General features: G+C 37.8%; 1 protein-coding gene across 1 annotated transcript in view; it reads right to left on the bottom strand.

The window, feature by feature from the left end:
• The window catches only part of CNTNAP5 (contactin associated protein family member 5), a 1,201,383-nt gene that overhangs the window by 427,109 nt on the left and 753,566 nt on the right, over nucleotides 1-20,708 (bottom strand). The gene's annotated exons all lie outside the window — the stretch shown is intronic.

Here is a 20,708-nt window from a genome sequence, read left to right as displayed (position 1 = left end):
TATAGCCACAACTAAGGAGCCCTGGTGGTGCAGTGATTAAGCACTCACTCAGCTGCTAACTGAAAGGTTGCCTGTTTGAACCTGCCAGCTTTTCCATTGGAGAAAGGACCTGGCGATCTGCTTCCATAAAGATTACAGCCTAGGAAATGAAAGGGGGCAGTTTTACTATGTCATATAGGGTCACTATGAGTTGGAATTGACTTGAAAGCACACATCAACAACATAGCCTCAACTTTCTCCAAAAGTCTTAGCAAACTAGTGACCTCATACTTGATAGAGCAGTATCCTTACTAATTCATTTTTTTCTAAATTCACCTCCCCATATGTCTACACAGTATATTCAGTTGGGATATTGGTTATAATGTCTGTCCCCTAATAGGTTAGAAAATCTGTAAGACTGGTGGCAATGCCTTATTTGATGTAACCCCAGCATCTAGCAAAGTGCCACATGCACACTAGGGGTTCATCAAATATTTGATTAGTGAATGAATAAGTGGATGGATATAAACAACCATGTCTATTTACTAATGAAATAAAAGGAGACTGTCTTATTTCTACATGCCCAGAACTCAGAACAGATCAAGTGCCTGGTCAAGATTAGTTTGTTTTAATGTGACCAGCAGTACTGAGTTCCTAATATATGTCAGCAGATATGACTTCCCCCAGAGTCCAGAACCATGGATGAGGCTGTAAGTATGCCCCACCAAGCGCACAAGTCTTTACGTATTCAAATGGGCCAGACACAGGTGTCTGGTGACAGGGAGCTTGGACCAATCTACATGTTTGAGCAATATTAAAAAAAAAAAAAAAGTTGCCATTCAGTCAATTCTAATTCATAGTGACCCTATAGGACACAATAGAACTGCCTATTTCCAAGAAGTGGCTGGTGGATTTGAACTGCTGACCTTTTGGTTAGCAGCCATAGCTCACTGAAGTTCTGACCCACTTCGCCATGATGTCTCTGAGCAATATGTAAATCTCATTAAACCAACGTGCATGAATTTGGTGGGATGTAAAGGAAGCATCTTCTGTCTAGTGCAGGTAAACATGCAGGAGAATGTAGAATGCTCCCTGATGCTTCAGACTCAGTGCTGTAGTTCAGAGCAGCAGTTGAATAGCCACTCACATCACCCTCCCATACTTAAAACACTTCAGTGCTTCCCAACAACTTTTAAGACATAGCACCCACAACTGACCTTAGTGGCGTGATGTCATGACTAATGCCCCTTCCCAGAAACTGGGAACTGCAGTTTGTCATGATCATGTATAATAAGGTGTGCCTCACATAATTCATTACCAATAAAGTCCTAAAGTCTGAGAGGGCTTGACTTTTTATAAATTAGAGTGAATTCAAGGTTATCCTTGCACTCATGTAATTCTCTCTTGCATTCCTATATACTTTCTGCAGTGGAGGTAAACTTGAACCCTAAGTACTGAGCATAACCTACAGCTTATTTTCCTTTGCCCAAACCTGCTAACAGAAGTGGGTATGTGTCACTCATGTGACATTCAATTCTTATGCATATTGCCCATCCCTAATCACTTCTACACTCCCAAGATAAAAACCATTTGAAAGTACTTGCAGTTCCCCAACAGGCATATAGCTTCTGGCCCACACAGGATAAGTACCACCCAGGCAGCATATGCGTGTTTGCGTAGATGTTAAGAGAATAAGCCCTGGAATCAAACTGTGTGGTTTTGATTTCCAGGGCTACCACTTACTGTCTATGGCGGCTGGAACAAGTTATGGAACCTGTGGAAGGCAGCCTCTAAGATGGCTCCCACGAGCTATACCACTTGGTACTCACATCCTTGTGTAATGCCCTCCCCTTGAGTGCAGGCTGGGTTTTTGTACTTGCTTCTAACAAATAGAATATGGCAAAAGTAGTGAATGTTTTTTCTAAAAGTAGAGTACAAAAAGACAGTGGTTTCCATCTTGAGTGCTCTTGGATCACTCACCCTGGGAGAGAGGCCCTATGAAGAGGCCGCCTTCATAGGCGGCCCTGTGAAGAGGTTCATAGGAGGGAGCCTGGAAGCGGATCTTCTAAGCAGACAATGGAAGTGAGCTTCAAAGCAGAACTCCCCTCCCTTACCAAACCTAAACTGACTGCAGTCCCAGCCGACCACTTGACTGAAGACTCATGACAGGACTGAACCAGAGCCACCCAGCTAAGATTCTCCTGTATACCTGCTCGACAGAAAATGTGAGATAATAAATATCTGTTGTCTCTAGGTGCTAAGTTTTGGGGTAATTCACTGTATAGCAATGGATAGCTAATATACTTTCAAAGCATTAACTTTTTCATCTGGCTTTGGGTATAAGAGCCTAGTTCATACAGTTGTAGGAAGGATTCAATGAGCTAATGTATCTAAAGCACTTATCATAGTGCTTAACATCCTCCAAACCAAACCAAACCCAGTGCCACTGGATCAACTCCAACTCATAGGGTTTCCAAGGAGAAACTGGTGGATTTGAACTGCCCACCTTTTGGTTAGCAGCTGAGCTCTTAACCACTGTACCATCAGGATTCCACCTCAATGCCCTAGTGCATGGTAAATATTAACTATTTTATCATCATTATCCCATTGGTTCATGCCATGTTGCCTCTTCTTTTTGTGACAATTTTTTGTTTCCTTTTTTTTTTACTTTATATCATCAATCACAAGTTTTTTATGAAACGAACAAACAAAAAGAAAGAGTAGCCCCTGCTTTCCCTCTGTGCAGAGATGAAGACTCCTAACTCTTAATTCATTCTTTTGGTATTAGTCATTGTATTTCTAAATACATGCCCATATTGGTACTTCTTGATTTTTGATTTTTACAAATTACCTATTGACTTGTCAATGCAGAACATGAGGTCTTAGTTCTTTTTCATTACTTTCCACATCCATACACCTTTCCATTCCCCCATCTTCCCAAGATAAATCAGTAGTCACTGTTTACAATGCCATGACAATGTCAACGTTATTTGCAATTATTTTCCATTTCCTGAATAAAGTTTAGTTTTTCTTGAAATTAATAATCGTATTGTGCTCTTTTCTGCCTAGTCTTTTTCCCCCCATGTGTATATCATTAATTTAACCCAGAATTCACTAACAACTGTCTAAAATGACTCCCAAAATTTTCATGTAAAAAACTAATACAGGATGATGAGTTGAAGCACAGGGAACTTTTAGGGAATGAAACTATTCTGTATGATACTGTAATAGTGGACACCTGACATGATGCTATGTCAAAGCCTGCAGAATTGTACAAAGCAAAGAGTGAAGAGCGAATCTTACTGTAAACTATGGATTTGAGTTATTAGTAATGTATCAGTATTGGCTCATTAATTGTTAAAAAAAGAAAAAGAGACAAAAAAAGAAAAACTAATAAAAATTGATACCTCTAGGGAAAGAGACAAAATGGTGGAAGGGGACATGGATGGAAATTAGACCTTGATATTTTATATTTATACATTTTAAAATATGCAAATATTTTAAATAATTAAAAAAACAAAATTAAAAAAATAAAAAAATCTAAATATTGAAAGCAAGTTACAGATAACAGATCTAACTATCAAGTTGATGGTCACAAGGAAGAATTATTTCAAGTGATGCTGAAATATCTCTTTAACTTTTTAGTACAGAAATTTTCATATACATACAAAGAGTACAGAGTATAGTAAAATGAACATAAAATCGTCAAATCCAGCCTCAACAATTACCAATATTTAGCTAATCTTAGGCCATCTACATTCCCCCACTATATCAGCTATTTTTTGCGGCATGCAAAACACACCAAAATTGGCTTCAAACACCAACCATTTCATTGTTCTGCATACTAGCACTTTAGACTAGGCTTAGCTGGGCATTTTTGGCCAAGATTGGATGATTTTGCGAGGACCACCCATGCATCCACAGTCAACAGCTGGGTCACCTAGGGTTTGCTAACAGCAAGCTGGAGAGCCTCCGCTCTCCTCTAGCACATGAGTTTGGATAGTGAATGCTCCAAGAGCACCAAGAGAGAAAGTGCTTGCTAGACTTTTGATTGGATAATGTTTCCTAATGCCCCATTGGCCAAAGCAAGCCACATGGTCAACAAAATCCAATAGACAATCTCAAGGATCTAGAAGGAAATGGAGTTATAAGCTACACATGGATTTTGTCCTTCTATGGCTACATGGAGCAGGGCCACACTGCAGTGCAATGTGAGCAAAAAAGAAAGTTGCATTTTGCTAAACAAAGAAACTTACATTTTGCTAAACAAGAATTTTTATTTTGTGGTTGTTTGCTACCTTAGTTATCCTCCCATGCCCAATATACTTACTTGTTCTTTAGCTTTGGCTTAGTTACTGGGAAATTTCTGAGTGCAAAGCCTGTTAACAAGCATTTTTACTTATTAGCAGATGAGCTCATACAATGTAAGTAGTTTGCCCAAAGAATGATTGCTCTAATTCAATCATTGCTTCTTGATTTATTAATAAGACAAGTTCATAAAAATAAAACATCCCTCATCAATTATTTGGTGTTCCTGACATACAGGATTGAATGAGAAAAGAAAGATAAATGACACTGACCCTTTAATTTATCAGTTTCAAAATACTGAAGTGGTGTTCTTCAAAAATGACCAATGAAAATATTTTTAGTATTATTATGAACTCGAATTTAAACATATTTGGTTTTAAAACAGTAATTTGGCATGTATTCCTAGAAGAATATATTCTATCAGGAAGCAGTAACTGTAGTAAAATCTTAAAATACATTTAATAGTCTTAATAATATTGGTACAATTTTATGAAAATATTATACACATATAACAAAAAATGCAAGTAAACCATTTTGTTGCTCTCAAAAAAAATTATTACCATAAGATAGAAAATATAAAACATAAAAATTATATAAAATGTTGAAATTTCAATTTAGGTTGTATAAGAAGCACAGCTGGCTCAGTAGTTAAGCACTCAGCCACTAACCTAAAGGTTGGTGGTTTGAACCAATCAGCCAGTCCGAGGGAGAAAGGTGTGGCAGTCTGCTTCTGTAAAGATTACAGCCTTGGAAACTCTATGAGATCATTCTACTCTGTCCTATATGGTATATCTATAGATTGTGATATATATAGATGTATATGTATGTATGTATATATATATACATACATATATGGTTTAATATTAGTATGAACTCATTATTTAATGTTCTTTATTTCTTAATTTAGATCATGTAAAGGGCTAGAAGTAAACCTTGTGCCTACATTGTGGTCTGTAAATACAATCTCCAACTAAAAGGAAAAGTTTTTTTGCTGAGTTCCTGTTTAGAGAAGGAAAAGTACAAGATGAGATTTGCCTGAAAGCAAAATAGCTATCAAACATTGGAATCATGGCAAAACAACACAGAGACCAATTTGATGGGACAATTTGGACATGGAAAAGAATGATCACTGAAATCGTTAAATATGTATCATCCATTAGTTTGTAGATATCTATCTATGCATATAGCTATCTGTCTATCTATCTATCAGTCTATCGATCTATCAATCCATCGATCCAGTGATCGATCCATCGATCCATCGATGGATCTGTCTATTTCTATCTATCTATCTATCTATCTATCTATCTATCTATCTATCTATCTATCTATCTATCTATCTATCATCTATCTATCTATCTATCTATCTATCTATCTATCTATCTATCTATCTATCTATCTATCTATCTATCTATCTATCTATCTATCTATCTATCTATCTATCTACCTACCTACCTACCTACCTACCTACCTACCTATCTGTCATCTCTCTCTCTCTCTCTACCATCTGTCTATCTATCAATCTTATCTATCTATGTGAATCCATTGGCTGCCTCTGGAAATTGTTAGAGAACAAAGTCATACCCTGGAAGTGGAAAGAATAAAGACCATATCCTCCCTTTCTTACACACACTGTATTTAAGAGTCACCAAATAGCCCATGAAAAAAAACCTTCCTTAGAGAATAACAAAAGACGGTAAGTAAAAAAGGAATAAAAGAATTTGAAAACCATTTAAAAAGTAATCATCAGTGATATAAACCATTAGAAAATGATCATTAAGAACTGCTAAAGCATTAGGTGAACAGTTGATAGGGTGCATTTTAATGGATTAAATTAACAACACCCAAGCTCTCAGATCAATCTTAACATTCTCTAAAAGTGATTATTGGCCACCTCTAATGTAGTAAATAAGAAATTCACGGCACAGCCTAAGACATATTCTTGCCAACAATTTGAAGCTGAATCTAATCAAGCCCTTAGATCTAAGCACGGATTTACAGGAAGAAGTAAACAAACATGCTGAACCACACTTTAGGGATAAAATTAGCTAAATCCAGAATGTGGGAACTTCAAATAAATGACTCAGTTTGTCAACATATAAATGGCAAAAGGAGAGATCTTGTTCATATCCTGATTCAAACAAAACAAAACAAAAAATATTTTAAAAGAATTACAGACATTGAAATCAGGTTTGTTATCAGATGATATTAAGAAAACATTTTAAAGTTTGGTTGGTTATGAAAATGGTCTTTTGGGTATGCTTTAAAAGGAAGAAGTATTCTCTGTTAGACAGATGTACTGAGGCATTTGTAGTAAGATAACATGTCTACAGTTTGCTTTAAATATACTCCATCTAGCGTTGCTAATTGCCTCCATGAACAACTGCCTCCCCTATGAGCTCAGAAGAAATAAACGGTTCCCACTACCATTATGAAACACTTTAATCTGAGCTTCCATAGAATAATCTTAATCAAAAGGGGGGAAATGCAGAACAGAATCTCAAATTCTCATGAACCCCAGACTTTCTGGAATCATTGATGGCTAGATGAACCCCCAAAATTATTGGCTGAGATAATCTTTAAACCTTAAACCAAAAATATCTCCTGAATTCATCTTTAAATCAAACAAGTTTAGTTTAACTAGTAAAGAATGTCTGTCCTGAGCATTGTGCTCTTTTAAGAAGCATTTATATGGAATCAAATTGACAATTACAACTAGAAACATCAGACAGGAGACTTAGAGGGCAGTGCATTTATGTTAACGGAGGATGAAAAATTTGAAAAAATAGTGTGAGAGGTTGTGCAATTTGAAGAATATAATCAATGTCACTGAATTGTACATGTAGATATTGTTGAATTAGTGTACATTCTGTTTTGTATGTTCTCAACAAAAACAGCAAACAACTAAAAAGAAAAAAGAAGAGGCAGAGCCAAGATGGCAGAATAGACAGACGCTTCCGGCAAGCCCTCTTTACAACAAAGACCAGAAAAACAAGTGAAATGAGTATATTTGTGACAAGCTGGGAGCCCTGAGCTTCAAAGGCAGGCTTAGAAAATCAACTGAGGGACGAGGGGAGGAAGAGACTGTTCAGAAGCGGAGAGGAGTTAATGGACCTAAATCACAGGGAGCCCTCAGGCACCATTCCTGGAGCAAGGGTGGCAGTGGGCTGGTACTAGTGATCGGCCGCAGTTTTCTCAGGGAAAAGCAGCCAGCCACACAGCCTACTCACACCTCCAGAACCTGAGAACAGCGCTCTCGGCAAAAACTAAGTACTTGCGTATATTTTACCATGCCCCCCCACCACCCCCCGGCCGGCTTCAGCAGCTGTATTCCCTGGGTCTGAGATAGGCATTTTGAGCACCTAGAGCCAACCTCCCAGCCTTGGGGAAGGAAGAAATTTGCAAATGGGGGGAAAGATAATTTCCTAGCTCCACTAACCGGGGGAGCTCAGGACAGAAGTAGTTCCTGTCCAGGCATAAACCATCCGTGGACTTTGAGCAACATTCCCTTCTCCATGGACCTCTATGGGCCTATTTCTGGAGAATAGGCCCTTGTTGGCAAACTCCAACCATTTCAGCTCTGCAGTGGAGAGGTGGGTGTTTGATGTTTGACATTGCTTTGCCTATTAAACAAGGTCCTCACCTACCCACTTCAGAGACCTAAAGACTGGTAGCTCCACTCAGGTCACCCAGCCACCCGCGACAGGGGTCCAAAGATAACTGGTACCTCCCAGTTCTTACAACCAAAAACTTTGGGTGCCCATGGTACGTCTGCAGAAACACCTACCTGCACGCTCTAGGAAACAGAGATGTGTTTTCCTCACAGACACTTGGGGGTCAGTTTTCAGCCCCCTGCCTTGTTCAGAGCATGACCCCTGCTGCAGTCAGATACTGGTATATACGCCAATAACCCGTGCCCCTCTAAGACTGTAGGACACAGCCTATACCACACTCTTGATGATCAGCTACCTGGAAACCTGAGCTGAATTCGTACAAGAAAACTGAATGGATCCCTAGACTGATATACCTGACAATAGCTCTAGCCATCTGAGGACAGGACGTCAGAGCTCCAAAGGTGAAACTAATCAAGCTAGCTCACTCAAGCAACCCATAGGGGTATAACAAAACAACACAAAGCAAGAAGCTACGACACAGTAAGCAAGCATAAACTAATACAATGACTTATAGATGGCTCGGAGACAACAGCCAATATCAAGTCACGTAAAGAAACAGAGCATGATCACCTCACCAGGTTCTCAAAACAAAGAATCCAGGGATTTTCTAGATGAAAGTGCATTCCTGGAATTACCAGATGCAGAATACAAAAGTTTAATATACAGAACCCTTTAAGACATCAGGAAGGAAATGAGGCAACACGCAGTAACAAGCCAAGGAACACACAGAAAAAGCAATTGAAGAAATTAGAAAGATTATTCAGGAACATAAGGAAAAGTTTAATAAGCTAGAAAAATCCACAGACAGCAATCAGAATTTCAGAAGACTAAAAATAAAATTACAGAAGTAGACAACTCAATAGAAAGTCAGAGGAGCAGAATTGAGAAAGTAGAAGCTAGAATTTCTGAACTCAAAGATAAATCACCTGGCACTAATATATTTGAAGAAAAATCAGAAAAAAAAATTTTAAAAATGAAGAAATCTTAAGAATCACGTAGGACTCTATCAAGAGAAATAACCCACGAGTGATTGGAGTACCAGAACAGGGAGGGATAACAGAAAATACAGAGAGAATTGTTGAAGACTTGTTGGCAGAAAACTTCCCTGATATCATGAAAGATGAGAAGATATCTACCCAAGATGCTCATCGAATTCCACATAAGGCAGATGTTAAAAGAAAGTCACCAAGACATATTATAATCAAACTTGCCAAAACCAAAGATAAAGAGAGAATTATAAGAGCAGCAAGGGATAAATGAAAAGTCACCTACAAAGAAGAGCCAATAAGAATAAGCTCAGACTAGTTGGCAGAAACCATGCAGGCAAGAAGGCAATGGGATGACATATTTAAAAAATTGAAGGAAAAAAAATTGCCTGTCAAGAATCATATATCCAGCAAAACTGTCTCTTAGATATGAAGGTGAAATTAAGACATTTCCAGATAAACACAAGTTTAGGGAAATCCTAGAAAATGAACCAAAACTACAAGAAATACTAAAGGGAGTTCTTTGGTTAGAAAATCAATAAAATCATGTATCGACCTAAGACTAGAACACTGGGCAGAGCAATCAGAAGTCACCCCAGACAGGGAAATCCAAAAATACAAACCAAGAATAAAACAAACAAACAAAAAAAGCTCAAAACAGGGTAATAGTGATGTTATTATATAAAAGAAGACAACTTCAAAATAATGAAGAAGGGCTAAGAAATGTAATCATACACCTTCCATATGGAGAGGAAGATACGGCGATACAAGGAAAAAAAAGTTAGGTTTAGATTTAGAAAAATAGGGGTAAATAATAAGGTAACCACAAAGGAGACAAACCGTCCTACTCTACAAAATAAAACACAAGGGAAAAATAAGGACTTAGCAGAAGCAAAATCAACAACAATGAATAAGAGGAAAGGACAATATATAAAGATAATCTACTGTGCACATAAAATTAAGTGGGAAAAAGAAACTGTCAATAACACACACAAAAAAGACATCAAAATGATAGCATTAAATTCATACCTACCAATAATTATGCTGAATGTAAATGGACTAAATGCACCAATAAAGAGACAGTGGCAGAATGGATTAAAAAACAATCTTTCTATACGCTGCCTACAAGAGACACAACTTAGAGACACAAACAAACTAAAAGGATGGAAAAAAATATATCAAGCAAACAACAACAACAACAACAAAAAAGAGCAGGATTGGCAATATTAATTTCTGACAAAAGAGACTTTAAAGTTAAATCCATCACAAAGGATAAGGAAGGACACTATATAATGATTAAAGGGACAATACACCAAGAAGATATAACCATATTAAATATTTATGCACCCAATGACAGGGCTACAAGATACATAAAACAAACTCTTTCAGCATTGAAAAGTGAGATAGGCAGCTCCACAATAATAGTAAGAAACTTCAACACACCACTTTCGGTGAAGGACAGGACATCCAGAAAGAAGCTCAATAAAGACATGGAAGATCTAAATACCACAGTCAACCAACCTGACCTCGTAGACATATACAGAACACTCCACCCCATAGCAATCAACTATACTTTCTTTTCTAGTGCACATGGAACATTCTCTAGAATAGACCACATATTAGGTCATCAAGCAAGCCTTAGCAGAATCCAAAACACTGAACTATTACAAAGTATCTTCTCTGACCATAAGGCCATAAAAGTGGAAATCAATAACAGGAAAAGCAGAGAAAAGAAATCAAACACTTGGAAACTGAACAATACCCTGCTCAAAAAAGACTGGATTATAGACGACGTTAAGGATGGAATAAAGAAATTCATAGAATTCAGTGAGAATGAAAACACTTCCTATCAGAACCTTTTGGATACAGCAAAAGCAGTGCTCAGAGGCCAATTTATATCAATAAATGCACACATACAAAAAGAAGAAAGGGCCAAAATCAAAGAGTTATCCCTACGACTTGGACAAATGGAAAGAGGGCAACAAAAGAAACCCACAGGCACTAGAAGAAAACAAATAATATAAAATTAGAGCTGAACTAAATGAAACAGAAAAACAATTGAAAGAATTAACAAGGCCAAAAGGTGGTTTTTTGAAAAAATCAACAAAATTGATAAACCACTGACCAAACTGACAAAAGAAAAACAGGAGAGGAAGAAATAACCCGAATAGGAATTGAGATGGGTGATATTACAACAGACACAACTGAAATTAAAAGAATCATATCAAATTACTATGAAAAAACTATACTGAATCAAATTTGAAAACCTAGAAGAAATGGATGAATTCCTAGAAACACACTACCTAACTAAAGTAACACAAACAGAGGTAGAACAACTAAGTAGACCCATAAGAAAAGAAAAGATAGAAAAGATAATCAAAAAACTCTGAACAAAAAAACCCTGGTCTGGATGGCTTCGCTGCAGAGTTCTACCAAACTTTCAAAGAAGACCTAACACCACTACTAAAAGTAAAGATATTTCAGTGCATAGAAAAGGACGGAATACTACCAAACTCATTCTATGTAGCCACCATATCCCTGATACCAAAACCAGGTAAAGACACCACAAGAAAAGAAAATTATAGACCTATATCCCTCATGAACGTAGATGCAAAAACCCTCAACAAAATTCTAGCCAATAGAAATCAACAACATATCAAAAAAATAATTCACCATGACCAAGTGGGATTCATACCAGATATGCAGGGATGGTTTAATATTAGAAAAAACAATTAATGTAGTCCATCACATAAATAAAACAAAAGATAAGAATCACATGATTTTATCAATTGATGCAGAAAAGGCATTTGACAAAGTTCAACACCCATTCATGAGAAAAACTCTCAGCAAAATAGGAACAGAAGGAAAATTCCTCAACATAATAAAGGGCATTTATACAAAGCCAACAACCAACATCACCCTAAATGGAGAGAGCCTGAAAGCATTCCCACTGAGATCGTGAACCAGACAAGGATGCCCTTTATCACTGCTCTTATTCAACATTTTGCTGGAGGTCCTAGCCAGAAGAATTAGGATAGATAAAGAAATAAAGCGCATCCAGATTGGCGAGGAAGAAGTAAAAGTATCCCTATGTGCAGACGACATGATCTTATACACAGAAAATCCTAAGGAATCCTCAAGAAAACTACTGAAACTAATAGAAGAATTCAGCAGAGTATCGGGTTACAAAATAAACATCCAAAAATCAGTTGGATTCTTCTATGCCAACAAAAAGAACATCGAAGAGGAAATCACCAAATCAATACCATTTACAGTGGCTCCCAAGAAGATAAAATACTTAGGAATAAATCTTACCAGAGATGTAAAAGACTTATACAAAGAAAACTACAGTACACTTCCACAGGAAACCAAAAGAGACTTACATAAGTGCAAAAACATACCTTGCTCATGGATAGGAAGACTTAATATTTTAAAAATGTCTATTCTACCAAAAGCGATCTATACATTTAATGCAATTCCTATCCAAATCCCAACGACATTCTTTAATGAGATGGAGAAAGAAATCACCAAGTACATATCACAGGGAAAGAGGCCCCGGATAAATAAGGCATTACTGAAAAAGAAAAAAGTGGGAGGCCTTACTTTAGCTGACTTTAGAACCTATTATACTGCCACAGTACTCAAAACAGCCTGGTACTGTTACAACAACAGATACATAGACCAATGGAACAGAATTGAGAATCCAGACATAAATTTATCCACATATGAGCAGTTGATATTTGACAAAGGCCCCAAAACCACTAAATGGGGAAAAGACAGTCTTTTTAACAAATGGTGCTGGCATAACTGGATATCCATCTGCAAAAAAATGAAACAAGACCCATACCTCACACTATGCACAAAAATGAGCTCAAAATGGATCAAAGACCTAAATATAAAATTTAAAACGATAAAGATCATGCAAGAAAAAATAGGGACAACGTTAGGAGCCCTAATGCATGGCATAAACAGTATACAAAACATTATTAAGAATGCCGAAGAAAAACTAGGTAACTCGGAGCTCCTAATAATCAAACACCTATGCTCATCCAAAGACTTCACCAAAAGAGTAAAAACACTACCTAGAGACTGGGAAAAAGTTTTTAGCTATGACATTTCTGATCAGCCCCTGATCTCTAAAATCTACATGATACTGCAAAAATGCAACTACAAAAAGACAAAGAACCCAATTAAAAAATGGGCAAAAGATATGAATAGACACTTCACTAAAGAAGACATTCAGGTAGCTACCAGATATATGAGGAAATGTTCACGATCATTAACCATTAGAGAAATGCAGATCAAAGCTACATTGAGATTTCATCTCACTCCAACAAGGCTGGCATTAATACAAAAAACACAAAATAATATATGTTGGAGAGGCTGTGTAGAGATTGGAACACTTGTGCACTGCTGGTGGGAATGTAAAATGGTACAACCACTTTGGAAATCGATTTGGTGCTTCCTTAAAAAGCTGGAAATAGAACTACCATACGAACCAGCAATCCCACTCCTTGGAATATATCCTAGAGAAATAAGAGCCTTTACAGGAACATGTATATGCACACCCATGTTTATTGCAGCACTGTTTACGATAGCAAAAAGATGGAAGCAACCAAGGTGCCCATCAATGGATGAATGGATAAATAAATTATGGTATATTCTCACAATGGAATACTACGCATCGTTAAAGAACAGTGAGGAATCTGTGCAACATTTCATAACACGGAGGAACCTGGATGGCATTATGCTGAGTGCAATTAGTTAGTTGCAAAAGGACAAACATTGTATAAGACCTCTGTTATAAGAACTTGAGAAACAGGTTAAACTGAGAAGAAAACATCCTTTTGTGGTTACGAGAGGAGGGAGAGAGGGAGTATGGGACAGGCGTATTCACTAATTAGTAGATAAGAACTACTTTAGATGAAGGGAAAGACAACACACAATACAGGGGAGGTCAGTACAACTGGACTAAACCAAAAACAAAAAAGTTTCCTGAATAAACTGAATGCTTCAAAGGCCAGTGTAAAAGGGCAGGCATTTGGGGACCATGGTTTCAGGGGACATCTAAATCAATTGGCATAATAAAATCTATTAAGAAAACATTCTGCATCTCACTTTGAAGAATGGCTTCTGGGGTCTTAAATGCTAGCAAGCAGCCATCTAAGATGCATCAATTGGTCTCAACCCACCAGGATCAAAGGAGAATGAAGAACACCAAGGACACAAGGTAATTACGAGCCCAAAAGAGAGAAAGGACCACATAAACCAGATACTACATCAGCCTGAGACCAGAAGAACTAGATGGTGCCCAGCTACAACTGATGACTGTTCTGACAGGGAACACAACAGAGAACCCCTGAGGGAGCAGAAGAGCAGTGGGATGCAGACACCAAATTCTCATAAGACCAAACTTAATGGTCTGACTGAGACTAGAAGGACCCTGGTGGTATTGGCCCTGAGACCTTCTGTTGGCCCAGGATTGGAACCATTCCCAAAGACAACTCTTCAAATATGGATTGGACTGGACAGTGAGTTGGAGAGGGATGCTGATGAGGAGTGAGCTTCTTGGATCAGGTGGACACTTGAGACTATGTTGGCATCCTCTGCCTGGAGGGGAGGTGAGAGGGTGGAGGGGGTTAGAAGCTGGCAAAATGGACACAAAAGAGAGAGTGGAGGGAGGGAGCGTGCTAGGGGGAGAGTAATCGGGAGTATGTAAAAAAATAGCAAGGTGTATATAAGTTTTTTTGTGAGAGACTGACTTGATTTGTAAACTTTCACTTAAAGCACAATAAAAAGTATAGAAAGAAAAAAAAAAAAAAACTCTATCCAGGAAAAAAAATGAGGCAGGATAGTTTAAACAATATGGTAGAAATGTTGAACCTAGGTGAAGGATACATGGGGGGCATACTATCCTATTTTTTTTTCTTCTTCATCTTTTTGTACATGTGTGGAAATTCCTAAGTATATAGGCTTGTGTGAAAGTTCCAAAATTGAAGCATCTGACTTGTATCAGTACAATTGGCCCAGGTCTATCTCCACCTTAGCTTTTGTTTATTTCGCCTGTAACCCTCCAACCATCAGGCAGACTTGAGGACATAACAGAGGAATTTCTGTGCTTAAACTAAAGATATGAAAGGAATTCCTAAAAGAGGGTCCTGACACAAGATCTTCATCGGGAATCCCCTTAGCAGCCCTTAGGAAATGTTCTAAGATAATTATTTTGTGACCACCCTGTGAACCTCCCCTTGTTGTTGTTGTTAGGCACAAAAGTTGAGTTGGCTCTGACTCATAGCGACCCTACATACAACAGAATGAAACACTGACCAGTCCTGTGCCATCCTCAGGGTCGTTTTTATGCTTGAGCCCATTGTTGCAGCCACCGTGTCAGTCCGTCTCATTGAGGGTCTTCCTCTTTTTCGCTGACCCTCTACTTTACCAAGCATGATGTCCTGCTCCAGGGAATGATCTCTCCTGATAACATGTCCAAAATACGTGAAACATAGTCTCACCATCCTTGCTTTTAAGGAATATTCTGGCTGTACTTCTTCTAAGACATATTTGTTTGTTCTTTTGGCAGGCCACGGGATATTCAACGTTCTTCAACAAGACCATAACTCAAAGGTATCAATTCTTCTTCGGTCTTCCTTATTCATTGTCATGTATTTAAACTAACCCATCCAAAGAGCCCACATTTGTGTTTCCAACTAATCACCGTAAAGCCTCAGCTTTGTGTTGTCCCACCTCCTGTTTACCTAATCTTGCAGCTTCCAATCAGAATGTTGTATTTTTCCTCATAAATATGCCCCTGTAACTCTGCCATTTTGTAATGTTTGGTTTCACTTCGTGAGATCAGATGTGTCCCCGGTTCAAACTGTTTTTGAACCTTCAATAAATCTCTTTGCTTTTTTTTTTTTTTTAACAGAGTACACATTCATTACTTGTTGGTGGCATATCAGGTATTCCATTGATTTCAACTTTTTTACAAAAGTATCTTCTGGGTTCCTCTGATCTGCTGCAATGGACTGGTTGCACACACCACCTGATGTACTGCTATCTCTCCTGGAGATTCCTTGCCATTATGCTGGACAATCTATTTAGAAATTGGCTTTTTTTCACTTAGCATAATTCTCTTGAGAGCCATTCAAGTTGTTTTGTCTACCAATAGTTTGCTTCTTTTTATTGCTGAGTTCATGGCCTGGATGTATAAGGTGTGGAGGTATTTAATCATTCACCTTTTGAGGGAAATTTGGCTTATTTCTAGTTATTAGCAATTTCAGTTATAGCATCTGTAACTTCCAAGAATCTGCCTCATCCCCACATTCTTTTTTTTTTTTTTAGCATGGAATTCTTGATTCATTGATAAAATTGTTCAATAATATCTCTGAAAATGCTAATTACAGTTTCTCATTTGAAACTTTCTTCCCTCTGTAAAATCTGTTTTCTCCAAGTTGTGTGTGTGTGTGTTTGTTCTGTGTTTTATTTTGGTCTCTATTTTATCTTTCTTGTTAGAGTATTTTCTGAGATGTCTGATAATCTTCTGCAGTTTTTTCATATTTAACAATGGTAGCTAAAATACTTATTGGAAGCTCTAAGCTCTGTGCAAAATACTGATTGATGTATCCTTCAAGGCTATTATTTTAGGGTTAATTGGGGCTTTTGGTGAGAAATACCCATTTCAGGGTCTTTAGATTTTTTTCTATCAGCTTGTAAGATTCCATGATCTCTAGGGTTGACATGTGGCTGCCGGGTATCTGGAAGTTGGATCACTGGATAGAGAAGAACGGTGGGAGGTTTTAGCATTCCGTATATAAATACCTTCAGTATGGTACCCCTCCTTCAATCATGCATGTTTTCTTCCAGTTTCTTCTCTGCTTTTTCCAGAGGAAAAATCTACAAGTTTCCCTCTAGGTAATGAAGGGGAATCACCAAGTCGTGCAGGGTTCATGAGGGAATTGAGAATCTATCTTCTTTCTCCACAGGTTTATGTCACCCTACCTGTATTAACTCTGCCTTCATCTCCACTTGAAGAAATACCTGAAGTCACCAGTTCTTCTGCTTTGGGCATCTTTTGCAATGTAAATTTGGTTGTTTCTTGGCTTCTGCTAGTTCTAGCTGAGGATTTCACTTTTTAGTTCTGCTAATCTGTTACTATACATCTATTTACTTTCCAGCTTTCAAAATTGTCTTTTTTCTCCCGATTCTTATCATTGTGAGTTTATGTCATTGTGGTGGATCTGAGTTGTGCCGTGTAGCCAAGTTCAAAATCCATTTCCCAGAATTCCCTTTCCTGCATAGTTTTGGGTTACCATGTGCCACAAGGGACATTTTACACAAGATTTGAAAAATGGAAAAAAAAATTAGGGGCATAGGAAGTAGAAAGAAAGAAACTATACTATCTCTTTTTATAATCAGATTATGAATCTGAAAATCCCCCCAAAAATAATGCAAAACTACTTCAAACAAAGGCTGTTGTTATTTAGTTGCCATGGAGTTGATTCCAACTCATGGCAACCCACATGTGGCAAGTTATAAAATTAGCACATAGAAATCTATATCTTTCATACATACAGACAAAAACAAGTTAGAAAATATTAATAGAGGAACCCATTTTCAATATTAAAAGAAAAAAGAAAGGAAGCAAGAATGAAAGAGACAATGGAAGGAAAATATACAGATGTAAATTTTATAAAAGGAGCCCTGATAGCACAATGGCTAAGTGCTTGGCTCTTAACGGAAAGGTTGGCAGTTTGACCCCACCCAGCCGCTCCTTGGGAGAAAGACCTGGTGATCTGCTCCTGTAAAGGTAATAGCCTAGAAAACACTATGGGACAGTTCTACTCTGCCACACAGGGTCTCTATGAATCAAAAATTAACTCGATGGCACCTAACAGCAACAACAAATATTATAAAAATGTCAAAAACCTAAATGCAAAACTGTAAAACATACCTGCAAAACACAGATTTGAACATTCTCAGAAGCTGACATTTCTCCCAGAGTTAATATATATATATTTAATGCAATATTACTCAAAAGACCATTAGGTTTTATTTGTTTATTACATTTTTGCACTTGATTTAGATGGATTTATTGTAAAAGTTCATTTGGAAGAACAACCAAGTAAGCCAAAAGATAACAGGAAACGCTGGAAAAGAAGAGCAGTATGGTGAGGCCAGCTCTACTAGGTCTGTAAGCATAATACGAAGCCTCTACAGTTTAAGCTAGTAATGCATGGGTCAATGAAACAATGAAAGAACACAAAATCCAAAGGAGACTCAATTGCATGTGGAAATTTACTATATGACAAAGGCAGCATCTCAAATTAGTAAGAAACAAAATGACTTTTTCGTAAGTGTTGTTGGGATAATTGGAAAGCCACATAGAAAACGTAAAGTTAGATTCACTCCTCACACATGATTGAATTCAACATGAATCAAATGAGGTATCAAAAATGAAATCATGCATGTCCTAGAAGAAAACAAGAGTGAAATTCTTTATAAACTAGAGGCAGCAAATCTTTCCTAACAATGGTTCAAAATCTAGACACACACACACAAAAAGATATACTTGACCTCTGTGATGGCTAAGATTGTGTGTTCAGCTTAGCTGGGCCATAATTTTCAGTGTTTTAGCAGTTGTATAATGTTGTGATCACTTCCCTGTTGAAATGTGATATGTGATCACCCCCATGATGGAACCTCTTGAGTGGTACTGGCAGCGGCGGGGCCTGTGGCAGCTCACCATCGTCCCCATCCTTCATCTCTCTGCCCTCTGCCACCTACTTCCTTCCTGCTCACCTTTCCAAAGATTTGGGCTTGTTCTGGGTTCTAGAGCTGCCTCTTGTTTGTCTGACCTCCAGTTCTTGGGACTTGAACTAGCAGCTTACCTGCCAATCTTGGGATTCGTCGATCTTCACAGCCTGCTAGCAAGAGTCCTGCTCTCCAACCTGCCAGTCTCGGGTTCACTAGCCCTGCAGCTACGTGAATCAGAAGAAGGCTCTATCCTGATCCACGGACTGGGACGTTCCAGCCTTTACAATCGTGTGAGCTGTTTCCTTGATATAAATCTCTCTTTCTCTCTCTCTCTCTCTATATATGTACACACTATACTGGCTTTGTACCTCTACAGAACCCAGATTAAGACAACAGCATAAAGAAATATTGAACAAACAATTTTTGGATGGCAAAAGATATCATAAGCAAAATAAAAAGACAGATGGGCAAACTGGTAAGAAAATAATTTATATTAAAAAAATTAGTACCTCCAACATATTTAAAATGCAAAATAAAAAAGGTAGCAATCTGTAGAAACATATGCTGAAGATATGAATGGACAGTCTGTAGAAAAATAAATGCAAATGAATCTTTAATAAAAAGATGTCCAACTTTGCTTATAATGAGATAAATGTCAATTAAAACCACACTGAGATGTCATTTATTCACGTATCAGATTACCAATGATTCCAAACTTAGACCTCATTTTCTATTGGTAAATCTGTGGGGAAACAGGCACTCTAATATACGGCTGGAGTATCTGGGTAGAGGGAATGTTAGGGGTTTGGCTGCTAACTAAAAAGTTGAAGGTTCAAGTACACCCTGAGGTGCCTCAGAAGAAAGATCTGGAGATGTATTTCCTAAAAGTCAGTCACCGAGAACCTTATGAGCCACAGTCGTACTCTGACGCACATGGGGTCGTCGTGAGCTGGAGCAGTCTTGACAGCAGCTGCTTTTTCTTGGTAATACGTGGCTGAGAGGAAAGCAAAATGGTACAAACGCTAGATGTGGAACTTAGCAATATCTGGAAAAATTGCATGTACATTTACTCTTTTTCTCAACATCCCCACTTCCAGTGATATAAGCAACATGGGCACAGACACACAAAGTATGCATAAGGTTTTTTTACAGCACCAATTTTACTAGAAGAAAGAGAGGAACAATCTCAAATGTCCGTCTACTGGCAACTAGTTGAATAGACTATGGTACACCCAAACGAGGGATACAAGTTCAGCTTTGAAAAGGAATGAAGCATGGCTCCACACAATACTACAAAGGGATCACCAAGATATATGGTTATGTCAGAAAGCAAAGTGGAGAAAAGTAAATATAAGCTAATGCATCTCTAAGAAGAGGGGATATGAATTTGTTTCTGTTTTCTTATTAAAAAAAAAAAAACAGACAAATCATTTTTAAAAAATTAAGAAAAAGATTACCTATAGGAGGGAAAAGGTATACAGAGACAGAAGATAGACTTCCCTGAACATAATGTTTTGCTGATTTTGCTTTGAAACTCTGTAAATATCTTTTATAATTATGCGGTCATCTTCCCTTTTGCAGGGGTAGGAGAGGCATTATAGAAGTTACCGCCTTTCCCCCGGACACCCTATCAGCTAAGTAATGAAGTCACTCCTGAGGTTCGCCTTTCAGCCAAAGAATGGACAGGCCCATAAAACAAAACGAGGCTAAAGGGGCGCATCAGCCCTGAGGCAAGGACTAGATGGCAGAAGGGGACAGGAAAGCTGGTAATAGGGAACCTAAGTTTGAGAAGCGAAAGTGTTGACATGTCGTGGGTTGTTAACCAATGTCATAAAACAATGTGTGTACTGTTTAATGAGAAACTAGTTTGTTCTGTAAACCTTCATCTAAAGTAAATTTAAAAAAAGTTACCACCTTTATGCCAAGCTTTATAGGTCAATTAGGTGTTCACTATATGAATGTGGGAGCCCTGGTGGCACAGTAATTAAGAGCCTGGCTGCTAATTAAAAAG

Source organism: Elephas maximus, chromosome 6 (genome assembly GCF_024166365.1).
Source record: "Elephas maximus indicus isolate mEleMax1 chromosome 6, mEleMax1 primary haplotype, whole genome shotgun sequence".
Taxonomy (NCBI): Eukaryota; Metazoa; Chordata; class Mammalia; order Proboscidea; family Elephantidae; genus Elephas; species Elephas maximus.
Note: the sequence above shows the minus strand (reverse complement) of the source record. Positions and strands in the feature narration are given on the sequence as shown.